The sequence below is a fragment of the Rhinoraja longicauda genome, chromosome 15 (assembly GCF_053455715.1).
Source record: "Rhinoraja longicauda isolate Sanriku21f chromosome 15, sRhiLon1.1, whole genome shotgun sequence".
NCBI lineage: Eukaryota > Metazoa > Chordata > Chondrichthyes > Rajiformes > Arhynchobatidae > Rhinoraja > Rhinoraja longicauda.
In genome coordinates this window covers 37,901,272-37,918,364 of record NC_135967.1, presented here as the reverse complement: position 1 = coordinate 37,918,364, position 17,093 = coordinate 37,901,272, and positions in this window count along the sequence as shown.

Here is a 17,093-nt window from a genome sequence, read left to right as displayed (position 1 = left end):
TGATGTCGTACTACCTTTAAAATTGACCGAAATATGAAGGGAGTGGATAATAAAGTGGGTAATAGAGAACTAGTGTGAATGGCTGATCCCAAATTATTCCAGGTTTACCTGATGGTTTAACCCAAAACCTACCGCAACTGCAATGCAGATAATCACATGCATGGAATTCTGATCCTGAAACGTCACCCATTCCTTCTCTTCAGAGATGCTGCCTGTCCCGTTGAGTTACTCTAGCATTTTGTGTCTATCTCTCTCCAACCCCTTGGCCCGTTGGTATTTGCAGCCTGCATCTCTCTTTGTCTTTCCTTCCACTTCTAACCCTTGGGGATGAATCCAGACTTTGTGGAACCATGGCTGTCACTTCTCTCTGGAGTTGTAAGTCTAGTGGACCGCCCGTCACACAAGGGGTTCGGAGCAAAAAGACAGACCATTAGATTTAAACAAGCACATGTCTTTGTGTGGTCTGATCGCACTCTCACCTTCTGGGGGTAGGGTGAAGTCCATCCTGTCTATGCCACTCCGAGTAAATAGATCCCCCAGTGTTTCCTTCACGGTAGCGCAGCGGTAGAGTTGCTGCTTTACAGCGAATGCAGCGCCGGAGACTCAGTTGGGACTACGGGCAGCACCTGACTACGGGTGCTGCACTGTAAGGAGTTTGTACGTTCTCCCCGTGACCTGCGTGGGTTTTCTCCGAGATCTTCGGTTTCCTCCCACACTCCAAAGACGTACAGGTATGTAGGTTAATTGGCTGGGTAAATGTAAAAATTGTCCCTAGTGGGTGTAGGATAGTGTTAATGTACGGGGATCGTTGGGCGGCACGGATTTGGTGGGCCGAAAAGGCCTGTTTCCGGCTGTATATATATGATATGACATGATATGATAACTCACAATCCAGATAAAAGCCACTTGGTTCCTTGTGGCATGCTGAGTTGGGAATCTTGGTCATCTTGCAACGTGCACAGGCCACAAATCTAGCCTTATTGCTCAGCTGCCTGATCCCTTTAATGTTAATTGATTGTGAATGAAAAGCATCCTGGCTACAGAATTCACTGCAACATCCCAGCTCCATTCCGTTCTTGCCTACAGTTTAGTTGGAGTCTAGTTTTGTTTATTGAATCTTTCCCAGAGACAGTCTAAGAATAAAGGGGAGGCAATTTAAAACTGAGATGAGAAAAATCTTTTTCACCCAGAGAGTTGTGAATCTGTGGAATTCTCTGCCACAGAAGGCAGTGGAGGCCAATTCACTAGATGAATTTAAATGAGAGTTAGATAGAGCTCTTGGGGCTAGGGGAACATGGGAGAAGGCAGGCATGGGTTACTGATTGTGGATGATCAGCTATGATCACGATGAATGGCGGTGCTGGCTCGAGGGGCCGAATAGCCTCCTCCTACACCTATTTTCTATGTTTCTATGTACCGAGGTACAGTGAAAAGCTTTTGTTGTGTGCCAACCAGACAGTGGAAAGACTGTACATGATTACAATCGAGCTGTCCACAATGTACAGATACATGATCAACGGAATAACGTTTAGTGTAAGATAAAGTCCAGTAAAGTTCATTTAAAGATAGTCCGAGGGTCTTGAATGAGGTAGATAGTAGCTCAGGACCACTCTACAGTGAGGAATTGTAAAACTCCTAGTTTCAGGCTGGGGTGAAAGTGTCTGCCCATAGCTCTGATCACTCTTGTCCATTTCCTACAAAATGCCTACTGAGGAGTGAAGGACAGAACATGGGAGCTCGTCTTCTTTGCTTTCATTATCTTTTTTTTTCTTTCATAACAGTCTCTTAACAGGAAATTTTTTTGACAATAGGTGCAGGAGTAGGCCATTCGGCCCTTCGAGCCAGCACCACCATTCAATGTGATCATGGCTGATCATTCTCACTCAGTACCCCGTTCCTGCCTTCTCCCCATACTCGACCCCACTATCCTTAAGAGCTCCATCTAGCTCTCTCTTGAATGCATTCAGAGACTTGGCCTCCACTGCCTTCTGAGGCAGTGAATTCCACAGATTTACAACTCTCTGACTGAAAAGGTTTTTCCTCATCTCCGTTCTAAATGGCCTACCCCTTATTCTTAAACTGTGGCCCCTGGTTCTGGACTCCCCCAACATTGGGAACATGTTTCCTGCCTCTAACGTGTCCAACCCCTTAATAATCTTATATGTTTCGATAAGATCCCCTCTCATCCTTCTAAATTCCAGTGTATACAAGCCTAGCCGCTCCAGTCTTTCAACATACGACAGTCCCGCCATTCCGGGAATTAACCTAGTAAACCTACGCTGCACGCCCTCAATAGCAAGAATATCCTTCCTCAAATTTGGAGACCAGAACTGCACACAGTACTCCAGGTGCGGTTTCACTAGGGCCCTGTACAACTGCAGAAGGACCTCTTTGCTCCTATACTCAACTCCTCTTGTTATGAAGGCCAACATTCCATTGGCTTAAAAGATAAAAGATGATAAAATTAAACACAAATATAAACGTTTTCTATTGACTCACACATTGCTGCACTTCTTGATGGTCACAACCCACTCTAAACACATTTTCACAGCTCTGATCTGTGACTGACTTGTAGGTTATTACTCATTTCACAGTAGTTAAGAATCTCACCAAAAGGGAAGGCTAATTTAGATCTGAACTTCACTGTAAACATTTAAGTTTTTAATATGAGTTTCATTGATAAAGTACATAATTCTCAGTTGACATTTTTAGTTTACTTTAGTTTAGAGATACAGCACAGAAATAGGCCCTTTGGCCCACCGAGTCCGCACCGTCCAGCGATCCACACACTTTAACACTATTCAACACACACTGGGGACAATTTACATTTATACCAAGCCAATTAACCTACAAATCCGCACATATTTGGAGTGTGGGAGGATACCAGAGCACCTGGAGAAAACCCATGCGGTCACGGGGAGAACGTACAAACTCCGTACAGACAGCACCCATAGCCAAGATCGAACTGGGTCCCTGGTGCTGTAAGAGCTGTAAGGCAGCAACTCTACCGCTGCACCACAGATAAATTATCTGGCTTGTCATTTTTCTCAAAATAGACTTAATTGTAGAAAGTATAGGAAAATAACTGCAGATGCTGGTACAAATCGAAGGTATTTATTCACAAAATGCTGGAGTAACTCAGCAGGTCAGGCAGCATCTCGGGAGAGAAGGAATGGGAGACGTTTCGGGTCTGAAGAAGGGTCTCAACCCGAAACGTCACCCATTCCTTCTCTCCTAAGATGCTGCCTGACCCGCTGAGTTACTCCAGCATTTTGTGAATAATTGTAGAAAGTAATCCCCCCCAAAAATTTGTAAAATCCAAAAACAAAATTAAACAGTTGGTCATATTCTAAGCAGTTTTTGAGTTGCCACAAAATGGATTCTGTCTTTTGGTTTGACTAACTCTTCATCTGGTTTGATTAATTTAATCTGTAGCGACTGACAAATATTTAACAATCTACCAATCCACGGCAGACATAGCCGCTATCTCGCACGTACAGAGTGGGCAAATATTAACGGCTGATCTTGAGCAACTTCATGTATCAACATGCAAGAAGCGCTCAGTAGCGGTTAGTCATGCTGTTACTTCCCTTTGAACATGACTTTGCAACCCACCACAGAATGTTGAAATAACTCTCTTCATTGCATATCGTTGACTTACATAGTTCATTTCTAAGGGATGTTTTCCATGGAAAAGAATACATGATAAATATGCCTTTGAACAAAAATGCAGAAAGACAACTTATTGGGAATATTTTAAGTCATGTTTCTTCGACCCGATCTGCATTCTTATATGTTTGATCTTCCTGACAATGGGTGGGCTCACCAACAGCCTAAAACTCCGCAACTCTTTATCTTTTCGAGCTGTCACCTGTCTCTTCATCTCTGGCATTTGTCCAACAATCTGCCTATCAAATAACCCCCTCGCCTGGGTTCATCTATTATCTCTGTCCTGCCCCTCCTCTATCCCAGGTTTCTGTCTGTCCCATCTACTATCAGTCTGAAGAAGGATTCCGATCCGAAAAGTCACCAATCCATGTTCTCCAGGGATGCTGCCTGATCCACTGAGTTACTCCAACATTTTGTGCTTATCTTTCCCTAAAACACAGCGATGCACTCAGTAATCCACACAAAATATGAAGGTAGACACAAAAAGCTGGAGTAACTCAGCAGGACAGGCAGCATCTCTGGAGAGAAGGAATGGGTGACATTTCGGGTCGGGTTTGAAGAAGGGTCTTGATCCGAAACATCACCCATTCCTTCTCTCCAGAGATGCTGCCTGTCCGTAGAGTTACTCCAGTTTTTGTGTGTCTATCTTCGATTTAAACCAGCATTTGGAGTTCCTTCTTACACAAAATATGAAGGTTTCATTTCTTGTCTGTGTTATATTAGCTGACTACAGCAGGGTACACAAAATGTGGTCACAATCTGGTAAAACAAAATCTTCCCATCACGATTCAAGGCTAGAAACTGAAACCTGCCTCCCAAGTATCATCTCTTGATGGGATTGTAAGTAAAAATGGGATTAGTGCCAATGGGTGCTTGATAATCAGTGTGGACTCGATGGGCCAAAGGGCCTGTTTCCATGCTGTATGACAGTTTCAGTGTAGTTACCAGTAACTCTACTGCTGTTGCCAGTTACAGTATAAAAACCTCTAACTGTATCTACTGATGGCACAAATGATTGTGAGGCTGTTGCTGTACATTTATTCACTATAATGTTCTGAATTAATCTTCTCAACATTGCAAAAATATAAGTCATCGTCTCTGAATCTGGCTGTCTTTAATATTCACAATCTGTTCTGGTTGCCTTCCTCTCGAGTGTGGTGGTTGCAAGTTCACCTGTCAGTTAATGACTGACCTTAGCTCCCTGCATTACATTCCTTAAGGAGCAAGTTTACTTTCCTTCGTACTTTCCTTCGTTACTGGTACATTTACATTGCAGATTTACTTTGCTGCTGAAACTTCCATCCATTCATTTGTTCATTCATTCAATCCTTCACAGCCTCAGAAGCCGACCTTTTGTAATAGCATCCATCTCACTCTAAGGGTACTATACTACAGACCTCCCAATAGCCAAAAGGAAATAGAGGAACAGATAGACTACAGTAAGATGTAAAACAACGGGATTGTCATGGTGTCATGGTGACTTTAACTTCCCTGATAGTGTCTGTTACTTCCTTAGTTCAAGAGGCTTTGATGCATCAGAATTTGTTAGGTGTTTCCAAGAGGGTTTCTTAAAACAATATGTGGACAGTGGACAGTCGAGGAGGGACTATACTGGATCTTGTATTAGACAATAGACAATAGACAATAGGTGCAGAAGTAGGCCATTCAGCCCTTCGAGCCAGCACCGCCATTCAATGCGATCATGGCTGATCACTCTCAATCAGTACCCCGTTCCTGCCTTCTCCCCATACCCCCTCACTCCGCTATCCTTAAGAGCTCTATCCAGCTCTCTCTTAAAAGCATCCAACGAACTGGCCTCCACTGCCTTCTGAGGCAGAGAATTCCACACCTTCACCACTCTCTGACTGAAAAAGTTCTTCCTCATCTCCGTTCTAAATGGCCTACCCCTTATTCTTAAACTGTGGCCCCTTGTTCTGGACTCCCCCAACATTGGGAACATGTTTCCTGCCTCTAATGTGTCCAATCCCCTAATTATCTTATATGTTTCAATAAGATCCCCCCTCATCCTTCTAAATTCCAGTGTATACAAGCCCAATCGCTCCAGCCTTTCAACATACGACAGTCCCGCCATTCCGGGAATTAACCTAGTGAACCTACGCTGCACGCCCTCCATAGCAAGAATATCCTTCCTCAAATTTGGAGACCAAAACTGCACACAGTACTCCAGGTGCGGTCTCACCAGGGCCCGGTACAACTGTAGAAGGACCTCTTTGCTCCTATACTCAACTCCTCTTGTTACGAAGGCCAACATTCCATTGGCTTTCTTCACTGCCTGCTGTACCTGCATGCTTCCTTTCATTGACTGATGCACTAGGACACCCAGATCTCGTTGAACTCCCCCTCCTCCTAACTTGACACCATTCAGATAATAATCTGCCTTTCTATTCTTACTTCCAAAGTGAATAACATCTGGGAGACAAACCTACCCAAGTGACTGGTGTTTCAGGGGGGGAGGGTTTTGGGAACAGTGTGCACTATTCCAAAGGTTTTAAGATAGTCTGGACCTTGGGAAAAGTACTAAATTGGAGTAAGGCAGGTTTCAACATGATTCAGTAGAGCTAAGGAGAATAAACTGGGAGCAGCTGTTATTGGGCAAATCCACACCTGACATGTGAGAGTTGTTTAAAGACCAACTAATCAGAGTTCAGGACCAACATGTTCCAGTAAGGAGGAGAAATAAGGGAACCTTGGATGATCAAAGAGGTCGTAAATTTGGTCAAAAAGGAAGCATATGTAATGTTTGGGAAGATGAAATCAGACAGGACCTTTGAGGGATAGAAAGCAACCAGGAAGTAACCCATGGCGAATTAAGAGGCCCCAAAAGGGGCCATGAAATGTTATTCACAAGTCAGATTAAAGAGAATCTCAAGGCTTCTTATTCGTACATTTAAAACAAGAAGGTAACTAGGGAGAAGGTAGAGCCACCCAAGGATAAAGGAGGGAATTTATCCTTGGAGTCATAGGATGTAGGCGGGGTACTAAATAAGTACTTGGCATCAGTATTCACCAAGGAGGAGGACATGGGGGACAGTGAGATGTGTGTTGTATCCTATTATGCAAGGACATTGTGAGATCAAGAAATAGATGGTAAAGAGCATTAAACTACTTAAATTACCAGGGCCATATGGGATCTGATCCAAGTGAACTGTCAAACACTAGAGGGTATAGGTGTAAGGTAGGAGGGTGAAAGGTTAAAGGAGATGTAAGTATTTTACAAAGAGAGCGGTAGGTGCCTGGAATGCACTGTCAGGGAAGGTGGTAGAAACACCAATGTTTAAGAGGTGTTTAGACAAACACATAGACAGGCAGGAAATAAGGGGATACTGGCCATGTGCAGGTGGATAGGACTATTTAGATTGGCATGATGGTTTGTGCAGACAAGGTGGGCTGAAGGGTCTGTTCCTGTGCTGTACTGGGCTAGTAGGCTGGCTGTGGAGGTGCTGCATTTGACAGTCACACTGTACCAACAGCAGTTCAATGATACTTGAGTAAAAATTATGAGAACCTTTCCAATTTTGGGCTTTCATCCAGAGAAGGTTCACATTCACCTTACTGTTAGCTGAACAATGAGCAAGCCTCATCCGATAACTGAGGAGGTGTGAAAAATGCAAGAGCTTTATTTTCTGATTGCCATCTGTAAGTTATCAGAAAAATTTGTTTTGCAAAGCTAGTTATTTTAAGAGACCAGATGGCAGTAAGATTGTGTTAAATTGACTGATGGCACCTAGAGTTGCAGTGTCATGCAGTGACACGAGCAAGGGAGAATCCAGCAAGGTTCCCACTCCCTGTCACTGTGCTGTGCTGATGGGTTGTGCATAGGACTGTGTTTGGCTCTGATATTCTCTACAGTTGAATGCCTGCTGACACCCAGTGCCAATGATCTTGAAGTGTGGGCAATTCAGCCTAAAGGCCCCTATCGCCTCTCATATATTTGAGAAAGACTGGGGAGGTTTAGGAAAGGAGATTTTAAGAAACAGGCAAAAAAATAATCTTGAGTAGATATAACCAAAAATGCCTTTAATATTTGATATACACTAAAAAAGTAGCAATGCCCAAACACACAGCAGTTTCTGAGAGGTATCTGCTTAAATGCTTTGAAAACATGAAGGAAATGTTAAATTCTTCTCTTTTACTATTTATTTTTAACATGGGAAAAGTCACGGGAAATTGTGGACAACTTTAAAAACTCCAAGACGATGGTACAACTTTTAACATTAAACTCTTTCAGCTGCAGGTTTCACAATAGGCCTTGTCATCTTGTCACTTCTCATATAGCCACTTCCTGGAAACAAAACCTCAAAGTTATCTTCCTCATTCTGAGTTTCCTGCAGGGGATTTATGGGTTCGATATGACCAGCCTTCCGTATTTCAGAGAGCCAATAATATTAGAGATGTTGAAAAATGTTTGCCTCATTACCAGTCAGTTGACTTCACCATCGAAACATTGGACAAGGAAGGTGGAGCAGGTGCTGTCCTGTGGTAGGTTTGACTGTTGGCCCCAGTCAAGGAGGTATGAACTTAATGAATTTTTTTAACATTATGGATGGAAATATAGTTATCAACTAATTGTTTTTAAAATTATTTTAACCTTCATTAAATATATGTATGACCCTTCCCTGAAATTAATGCATTATGGTGTCAGAGATATTTGTGCTGGATTGTGGAAATTTCCAAATATCAGCATCTGGTGTTCCAAGGCTGAGCAGAATGTAATGATTCAACAATACTTTATTGTCGCATGTACCTTGGTACAGTGAAATGCCTTGCTTTACATACAACCCGGTAAAATTATATAGCAGAGCTCACCTAGGCAGTACACAACTGTCGCTACATTTCTGGTGTGGACAGAGTTTGCAAAAGTTCACCGTATACAGTCTGGGATTCAGAGTATTCGCTCCAATAATAAGCAACAGCCTTAAAACAAAATTTATTAATAAATGTTATGGTTCAATTAAGAAGAGAGTATGTATTTATCACTTCACAAATTCACTAAAAATGGGAAACAAGGTGTAGAAGTTAAGTCTGACACCCTGGAGAACTTTCATTCCATCATCTAGAAGATTAACTTCGGGGCAAGAGGTGGACAATGAGTGGAAAGCATAAGCAAGATATTAGTTTGGTTCAATCATTGCATTTATTGGACAAATTTTACAAGACTTTCATATTATTGCATCATATACCTTATTTTAATAACAATAAGGGAATATAAAACAATAACATAACATTCTAATATCTGTTGGAAACAAAATAATTAATTAATTGTGGCGTTGACATCTGCAAGGTACAAATGTTTCTAAATTATTCTAAGCAATATTATGAATTGTACGAAGTATCTCTCACAGCCAAAGAGGTATTGGTCATGCCTTCCTTCCGTTTTAGCCAACAATTCCTTTCTTTTGGAAAATAAATATCCAAACAATGATTCAAATGCCACATGAAAAGATGGCAAAAGACCACTGATGAAATTTAAGACACTTCTAAACTTGTGCTGCAATTGCAGTTTGAGAGGGTGGTCATTTGTACTCCAATGGTTGAGCAATATATAACCCCACCGCCCACCCCATTGCATGTTTCTACTGTTTTAACCCCCAAGGTGCATTTTGGAACCTGGCAGCACAGGTTAGGAAGTGGAAATGTTGCTCACAATCTATTCAGTTACTCTTCAGGATGGAGGATGACTGTAATGATTAAGCAAGGATAGGGTCTGGGCCACAACATTGGAATAGCCAGGCTAATCTCACTATTAGGGCTGCAAGCTGAACGGTGGATGCAGCTAAAAACAATCAAGAAATTATACAGTTTCTATGTAGTAAATACAAAGTTACTACATATTACATTGCATTATGTCTCAAGAGATGCATGCTGCTCAAAGCATCCACTCAAAAACAGAAAATGCTGAAAGCACTCAGAAGATCAGGGAGTATCTATGGAAAGAGAAAGAGAGTTAATGTCTCAGGTCAAAGATACTCCATTCGACCATAAGACCAGGCAGCTCATGTGTGGCTCCATCCCATTAAGGATGTTGTTTTCAGGTAAGACTCGAATGCTTTTGGAGAACACATGATTTTCTGGTCTTCAAGTGATTCTGGACTTGGCTAGAAAAATATTAATGTGGTTCATCGGAAACAATCTGGAAGCATTACTGTAAAAACCGCTGGCATCATTTGAAATACCATGCAATGTGACACAGAGTCGCTTTGTATTTACTGTATAGACTGTATAATTTCTTGATTGTTTTTAAACGTATATCACTATTCATGTTTCATATGCACCACCACATATGATTCCATATTCCTCTTCAGGATTCTTATGAGCCACATTTTTTTGCTTCCACTCATTGTGCCAATACATTTCAATAGCTTTTTTACTGATATATTAATATGATTATCCCAGGACTATTTTCCAGCCACATGTAATGGATCTGTATAATGATGACCCACATTTTTTTTCTTAATTACCTTTTTAAAAGGAAATAAAATATTTGGAAATATCAAAAGATTAAACTTATTTTATCACGGAAAACTAAAATCAGCAGGAACATTTGGCAGTCGGAACCCATTGATGTTGCTCGTATTTCATTTGTTTTTCTCTAAGGTTGGGCAGAATAATAATTGGAGCTGGGTTTTACAGGATGTGTCTGTTTATTTCAGGTGCAGAGGAACCAAAGATGAATTCACAGTAGCTTCCCACCCAAGTGATTATGGCTTCTACGCTGAGTGTATTTGACAAGCTGAATTCAGACACTCAATTCTAAACAGTGTCAGTTTGTCAAATACCCCAAGTGCAGAGCTGAAAAGCAACTGAAGATTCCCCAGGGCTGAACAAGGCTTGGAGATATAAGCACACTACTGACAAGGCTCCATTATCTGCATGTATATATCTAAAATTAAACACACATGCATAGCTCAAGAGTGAAATAAACATTCTGAGTAAACTAGATGATAAGGATTAACTAGATGATAGAGTTGGTATATTTAAGATAGGAAGTGTACTTATATTGGACAGCAAAAGATTGTTAAGATTAAACCAAAGGATATTATGTATGATATAAAGAAATAAGATTGATGACACATTAATGTGCTAAAATAGAGTCAATTAAAGTTCTATTTGAGTCATTCATCCAGCACCTACCGATCTGTATAATTAACACGTATTCAGAACCTCTGGTATATTCACTGATGACCACATTGGATCTGTGTCTTTGCATGACTGGAACAAATGGATTAGGTATATTTTGCTCTGTTTGGAGAAAGTGCTCCATAATTTTCACCAAATATTCATGAAATATCTATTGAGAATGCACCGGGAAACGAAGAAAGGTAAAAAAAAAGGCATTTATCCAAGTTACCATATTAAAAGGGTTATATTTTTCCATTGCAGAATTAAAAGTATGGAATATCTAAAATGTTAAATATCTTCAATGTTTGGCCTCCACATTACGTTCTGAATTGTAATTGCATGAATCACTTTTTGCATGATGTTAATAAAGCTGCTTTGAATACTCCTGGTCATTTTTGTCACAATTTCCATCTATATAAGGCACTAATTCTCAATGCCATGTGATTCTCTAGAAGTGGACATCCATTTGGCAATTCAACCAATAACCAAATATCCTGCCTGCAGTATATTTGTGTATAATGGATATTACATTAAATAAATATGTTTCATCTGATACTCAAGAAAACCATATCCTACAATATGCAGTGAACAACAATAGCAACAGTCCAATAAGATATATCGGAACTGGAAACTTTGAGTTAGTTGCTCTCATAACCTAATGAGCCTAGGCCCGGCCATGAGAAGAACTAGGTTTCACCTGACAGCTCAGATGGGTGACCTTATTAACTCCATTAGTTGTGGTGGTGTAACTATTTATTCTGTTTCTAGCAATGGAGAGAAGGATTCCGTTTGAGTTTCCATTCTTACCTTGTCTTTCTCCTTTAGTTTGGCAGTCCATCTGGGTCTGCATTATGAAATGGCTGATGAGGCCAATGCAGAACCCACAGGTTCTGACACAGGCAGCACTTAAAAAAGTAGATAGACATCGGATGGTGGTGCATTCCTTTCACGGTTTGCACTGGGCTTCTGTATGTTCCTGGTGAATGTTGGAAACTGGAATGGAGCAGTAAACACACAGCAGGTCAGTCGGCATCTATGGAGAGAGAAACAGTATCAATGTTTCTGAGCTGGAAATGAAAACACATCAGCCTGAAATGTTTTTCTCTCCACAATCGCTAACTGGCCTAATGTGCATTATCAGCATTTTCAAATTTTATGTTCCTAATAATGAACATTGCTGCAAAAAAAAGTAATCCTTCATCAAGGGAACTCAAGAAAGGGATTTGTGAGGTGTTGCCCATAGTGAATGAACCCACTGATGGGCACCATGTAAACTTGGGTGAGCACATTCACCACGGACATTGTGAACCAAAGGGCCTTTCCTGTGCTGTACTGTTCGATGTTCTATGAATATCAGTTCTATGAATATCTACTTCCTTTTAACCATATCTTCAGGATAAAATGGGAGCATCCTCAGAATAAGCCCATATGGTTTACCCATATGCATGGACAAACATACAAGGGGGAATTTATGTCTTAACAAGGAACTGCAGATGCTGGTTTACCAAAGAAAAGCACAAGGTCTGGGGTGCTCCACAATTTTTAGCTTATCATTTATGGGATTAGCTCACTAAATAAATTATCATTTCTGAGGGAAAGAGTTAGCATTGAGACAGGTAATTCAGCAGATATGTAATTATTCCATTAACTTCTAAAAAACAAGTTATTTGTAGTTTAGGTTTGTCGGTTAATTGGCCTCTGTAAAATTGTCCCGAGGGTCTAGGGAGTGGATGTGAAAGTGGGATAACATAGAACCAGTGTGAATGTGTGATCAATGGCCAGCGTGGACTCAGTGGGCCAAAGGGTCTGTTTCCATGCTGTATCTCTAAACTAAACTTCAAATAGAGACCATTAGACCTGTAATGTCCCATTGGAGAATCAAGGCTACTACTTAAGATATTTAGTTTATTTATCCACTGCATAGAGAAAGATTTCATAGATTGCACCTTCCAAATGAACAAATTAATGGAATGCAAATAAAATTACTGTTGCTGAACTATTTTTAAATATAAATATTTTGCATTCCAATAGAAAATCAAACTTGAATCAGTCAATTGAGCCAAAAATGGCAATCCTGTCAGTTTATTTAAAACTTTTAAAGATGATAATATATTTTTGACTTTAATAGCATCTGTCTAATACGTTAAACAAATCTTCAAGAGTAAACATAATTAAACATTGCTTCATTCTTACAAAGCGAAATGACCAATTTACAGCGTTTCGTTGGGACAGAAACATCGACTCCGGTAAGAGCAAGGGGGGGGGTTATGCATTTACGTGCACAACAACTGGTGCACTAACATCCAAATCATGGATAGCCATTGTTCTCCTGATCTGGAGTTCCTAACAGTTAAATGCAGGCCTTTTTACCTTCCCCGTGAATTTACAGGGGTTATAGTAACAGCAGTCTACATCCCACCGAATGCTAATGCTAGCACAGCTTTAGGCTACCTGCTCGGTGCAATAAACTCACAACAGAGCACATATCCAGAAGCAGCCCACATCATAGCCGGGGACTTCAATCATGCAGACCTAAAGCCAGTTCTCCCGAAACTTGAACAACACATAAGATGTGCTACCAGGGGGAAAAACACACTAGACAAGGTTTATTCAAATATTAAGAAGGGTTTCAGGTCAGCACCACTACCACACCTCGGGCAGTCAGATCACCTGTCCATATTCTTAACTCCAGCATACACCCCACTCAGGAGGAAAGCTCCAGTCACCATAAAGACTGTTAAGACATGGCCTGAAGGAGCTTCCTCGCAGCTGCAGGATTGCTTCGAAAGGACCAACTGGGATATTTTTGAGGATCAGGACTTAGAGGAGTATACATCAACTGTACTCTGCTACATCCAAAACTGTGTTGACAATGTCACCGTCGACAAACATATCCGGTTGTATCCCAATCAGAAGCCCTGGATGACAAAGGATGTCAGGTCTCTCCTCAAGGACTGTAACACCGCCTTCAGGTCTAGTGATAGAGCTCTATACAGTGCTGCTAGAACCAACCTGAAGAGAGGCATCAAGGATGCCAAAGCGTCCTACAAGAGGAAGATTGAGGACCACTTTACCAACAATGACCCACGGCGGGTATGGCAAGGCATCCAGCACATCACCAACTACAAGACCAGCACCGCACGACTGCCGACGGCGACGCCTCGCTGGCAGAGGAACTTAACTGTTTCTTTGCTCATTTCGAGGTGAAAGCTGCAGTGGCAGACATAACACCCTCTCCAGCACCTGACAGCAACACCTTCACTGTGCGGGAGTATGATGTTAAGCGCGTGCTCAGAGCAGTGAATCCCAGGAAAGCTGCAGGCCCCGATGGTGTGACGGACAGAGTGCTGAGGGAATGTGCAGACCAATTATCTGAGGTCTTCACTAAAATCTTCAACCTGTCCCTTTTAAAATCCACCATCCCTCCCTGCCTGAAGTTCGCCACAATCATCCCACTGCCGAAAAAGTCTGTCATCAGCGGCCTTAACGACTACCGTCCGGTAGCACTCACACCGGTCATCACAAAGTGCTTCGAGAGACTGGTCCTGCAGCACATCAAAGCCAGCCTCCCACCCACCTTCGACCCACACCAGTTTGCCTACAGAGCAAATAGATCTACAGGGGATGCCATCGACACTGCTCTTCACACTGCACTGACCCACCTTGAACACCAGGGGAGCTATGTGAGGATGCTCTTCCTCGACTTCAGCTCTGCCTTTAACACGGTCATCCCGAGCAGACTGGTCACCAAACTTTCTGACCTTGGATTTTCCCAAACCATCTGCCAATGGATCAAGGACTTCCTGACCAACCGCCCCCAGACCGTCAAAATAGGCCCTCACCTCTCCTCCACCATTACACTGAGCACCGGCTCACCACAGGGCTGTGTGTTGAGCCCCATCCTTTACTCCCTCTACACTCACGACTGCGCCCCCACCCATCCCACCAACACCATCATCAAGTTCGCGGATGACACGACTGTGGTTGGACTCAATAGACAATAGACAATAGACAATAGACAATAGGTGCAGGAGTAGGCCATTCAGCCCTTCGAGCCAGCACCGCCATTCAATGCGATCATGGCTGATCACTCAATCAGTACCCCGTTCCTGCCTTCTCCCCATACCCCCTCACTCCGCTATCCTCAAGAGCTCTATCCAGCTCTCTCTTGAAAGCATCCAACGAACTGGCCTCCACTGCCTTCTGAGGCAGAGAATTCCACACCTTCACCACCCTCTGACTGAAAAAGTTCTTCCTCATCTCCGTTCTAAATGGCCTACCCCTTATTCTCAAACTGTGGCCCCTTGTTCTGGACTCCCCTAACATTGGGAACATGTTATCTGCCTCTAATGTGTCCAATCCCCTAATTATCTTATATGTTTCAATAAGATCCCCCCTCATCCTTCTAAATTCCAGTGTATACAAGCCCAATCGCTCCAGCCTTTCAACATACGACAGTCCCGCCATTCCGGGAATTAACCTAGTGAACCTACGCTGCACGCCCTCCATAGCAAGAATATCCTTCCTCAAATTTGGAGACCAAAACTGCACACAGTACTCCAGGTGCGGTCTCACCAGGGCCCGGTACAACTGTAGAAGGACCTCTTTGCTCCTATACTCAACTCCTCTTGTTACGAAGGCCAACATTCCATTGGCTTTCTTCACTGCCTGCTGTACCTGCATGCTTCCTTTCATTGACTGATGCACTAGGACACCCAGATCTCGTTGAACTCCCCCTCCTCCTAACTTGACACCATTCAGATAATAATCTGCCTTTCTATTCTTACTTCCAAAGTGAATAACCTCACACTTATCTACATTAAACTGCATCTGCCATGTATCCGCCCACTCACACAACCTGTCCAAGTCACCCTGCAGCCTTATTGCATCTTCCTCACAATTCACACTACCCCCCAACTTAGTATCATCTGCAAATTTGCTAATGGTACTTTTAATCCCTTCGTCTAAGTCATTAATGTATATCGTAAATAGCTGGGGTCCCAGCACCGAACCTTGCGGTACCCCACTGGTCACTGCCTGCCATTCCAAAAGGGACCCATTTATCCCCACTCTTTGCTTTCTGTCTGTCAACCAATTTTCTATCCATGTCAGTACCCTACCCCCAATACCATGTGCCCTAATTTTGCCCACTAATCTCCTATGTGGGACCTTGTCGAAGGCTTTCTGAAAGTCGAGGTACACCACATCCACTGACTCTCCCTTGTCAATTTTCCTAGTTACATCCTCAAAAAATTCCAGTAGATTTGTCAAGCATGATTTCCCCTTCGTAAATCCATGCTGACTCGGAATGATCCCGTTACTGCTATCCAAATGCTCAGCAATTTCGTCTTTTATAATTGACTCCAGCATCTTCCCCACCACTGATGTCAGACTAACTGGTCTATAATTCCCCGTTTTCTCTCTCCCTCCTTTCTTAAAAAGTGGGATAACATTTGCTATCCTCCAATCCACAGGAACTGATCCTGAATCTATAGAACATTGAAAAATGATCTCCAATGCTTCCACTATTTCTAGAGCCACCTCCTTAAGTACTCTGGGATGCAGACCATCAGGCCCTGGGGATTTATCAGCCTTCAGTCCCATCAGTCTACCCAAAACCATTTCCTGCCTAATGTGGATTTCCTTCAGTTCCTCCATCACCCTAGGTTCTCCGGCCCCTAGAACATTTGGGAGATTGTGTGTATCTTCCTCAGTGAAGACAGATCCAAAGTAACGGTTTAACTCGTCTGCCATTTCTTTGTTCCCCATAATAAATTCCCCTGCTTCTGTCTTCAAGGGACCCACATTTGCCTTGACTATTTTTTTCCTCTTCACGTACCTAAAAAAACTTTTGCTATCCTCCTTTATATTATTGGCTAGTTTACCCTCGTACCTCATCTTTTCTCCCCGTATTGCCTTTTTAGTTAACTTTTGTTGCTCTTTAAAAGAGTCCCAATCCTCTGTCTTCCCACTCTTCTTTGCTATGTTATACTTCCTCTCCTTAATTTTTATGCTGTCCCTGACTTCCCTCGTCAGCCACAGGTGTCTCTTACTCCCCTTAGAGTCTTTCCACCTCTTTGGAATAAATTGATCCTGCAACCTCTGCATTATTCCCAGGAATACCTGCCATTGCTGTTCTACCGTCTTCCCTGCTAGGGCCTCCTTCCAATCAATTTTGGCCAGCTCCCGCCTCATGCCTCTGTAATCCCCTTTGCTATACTGTAATACCGACACTTCCGATTTTCCCTTCTGCCTTTCCATTTGCAGAGTAAAACTTATCATGT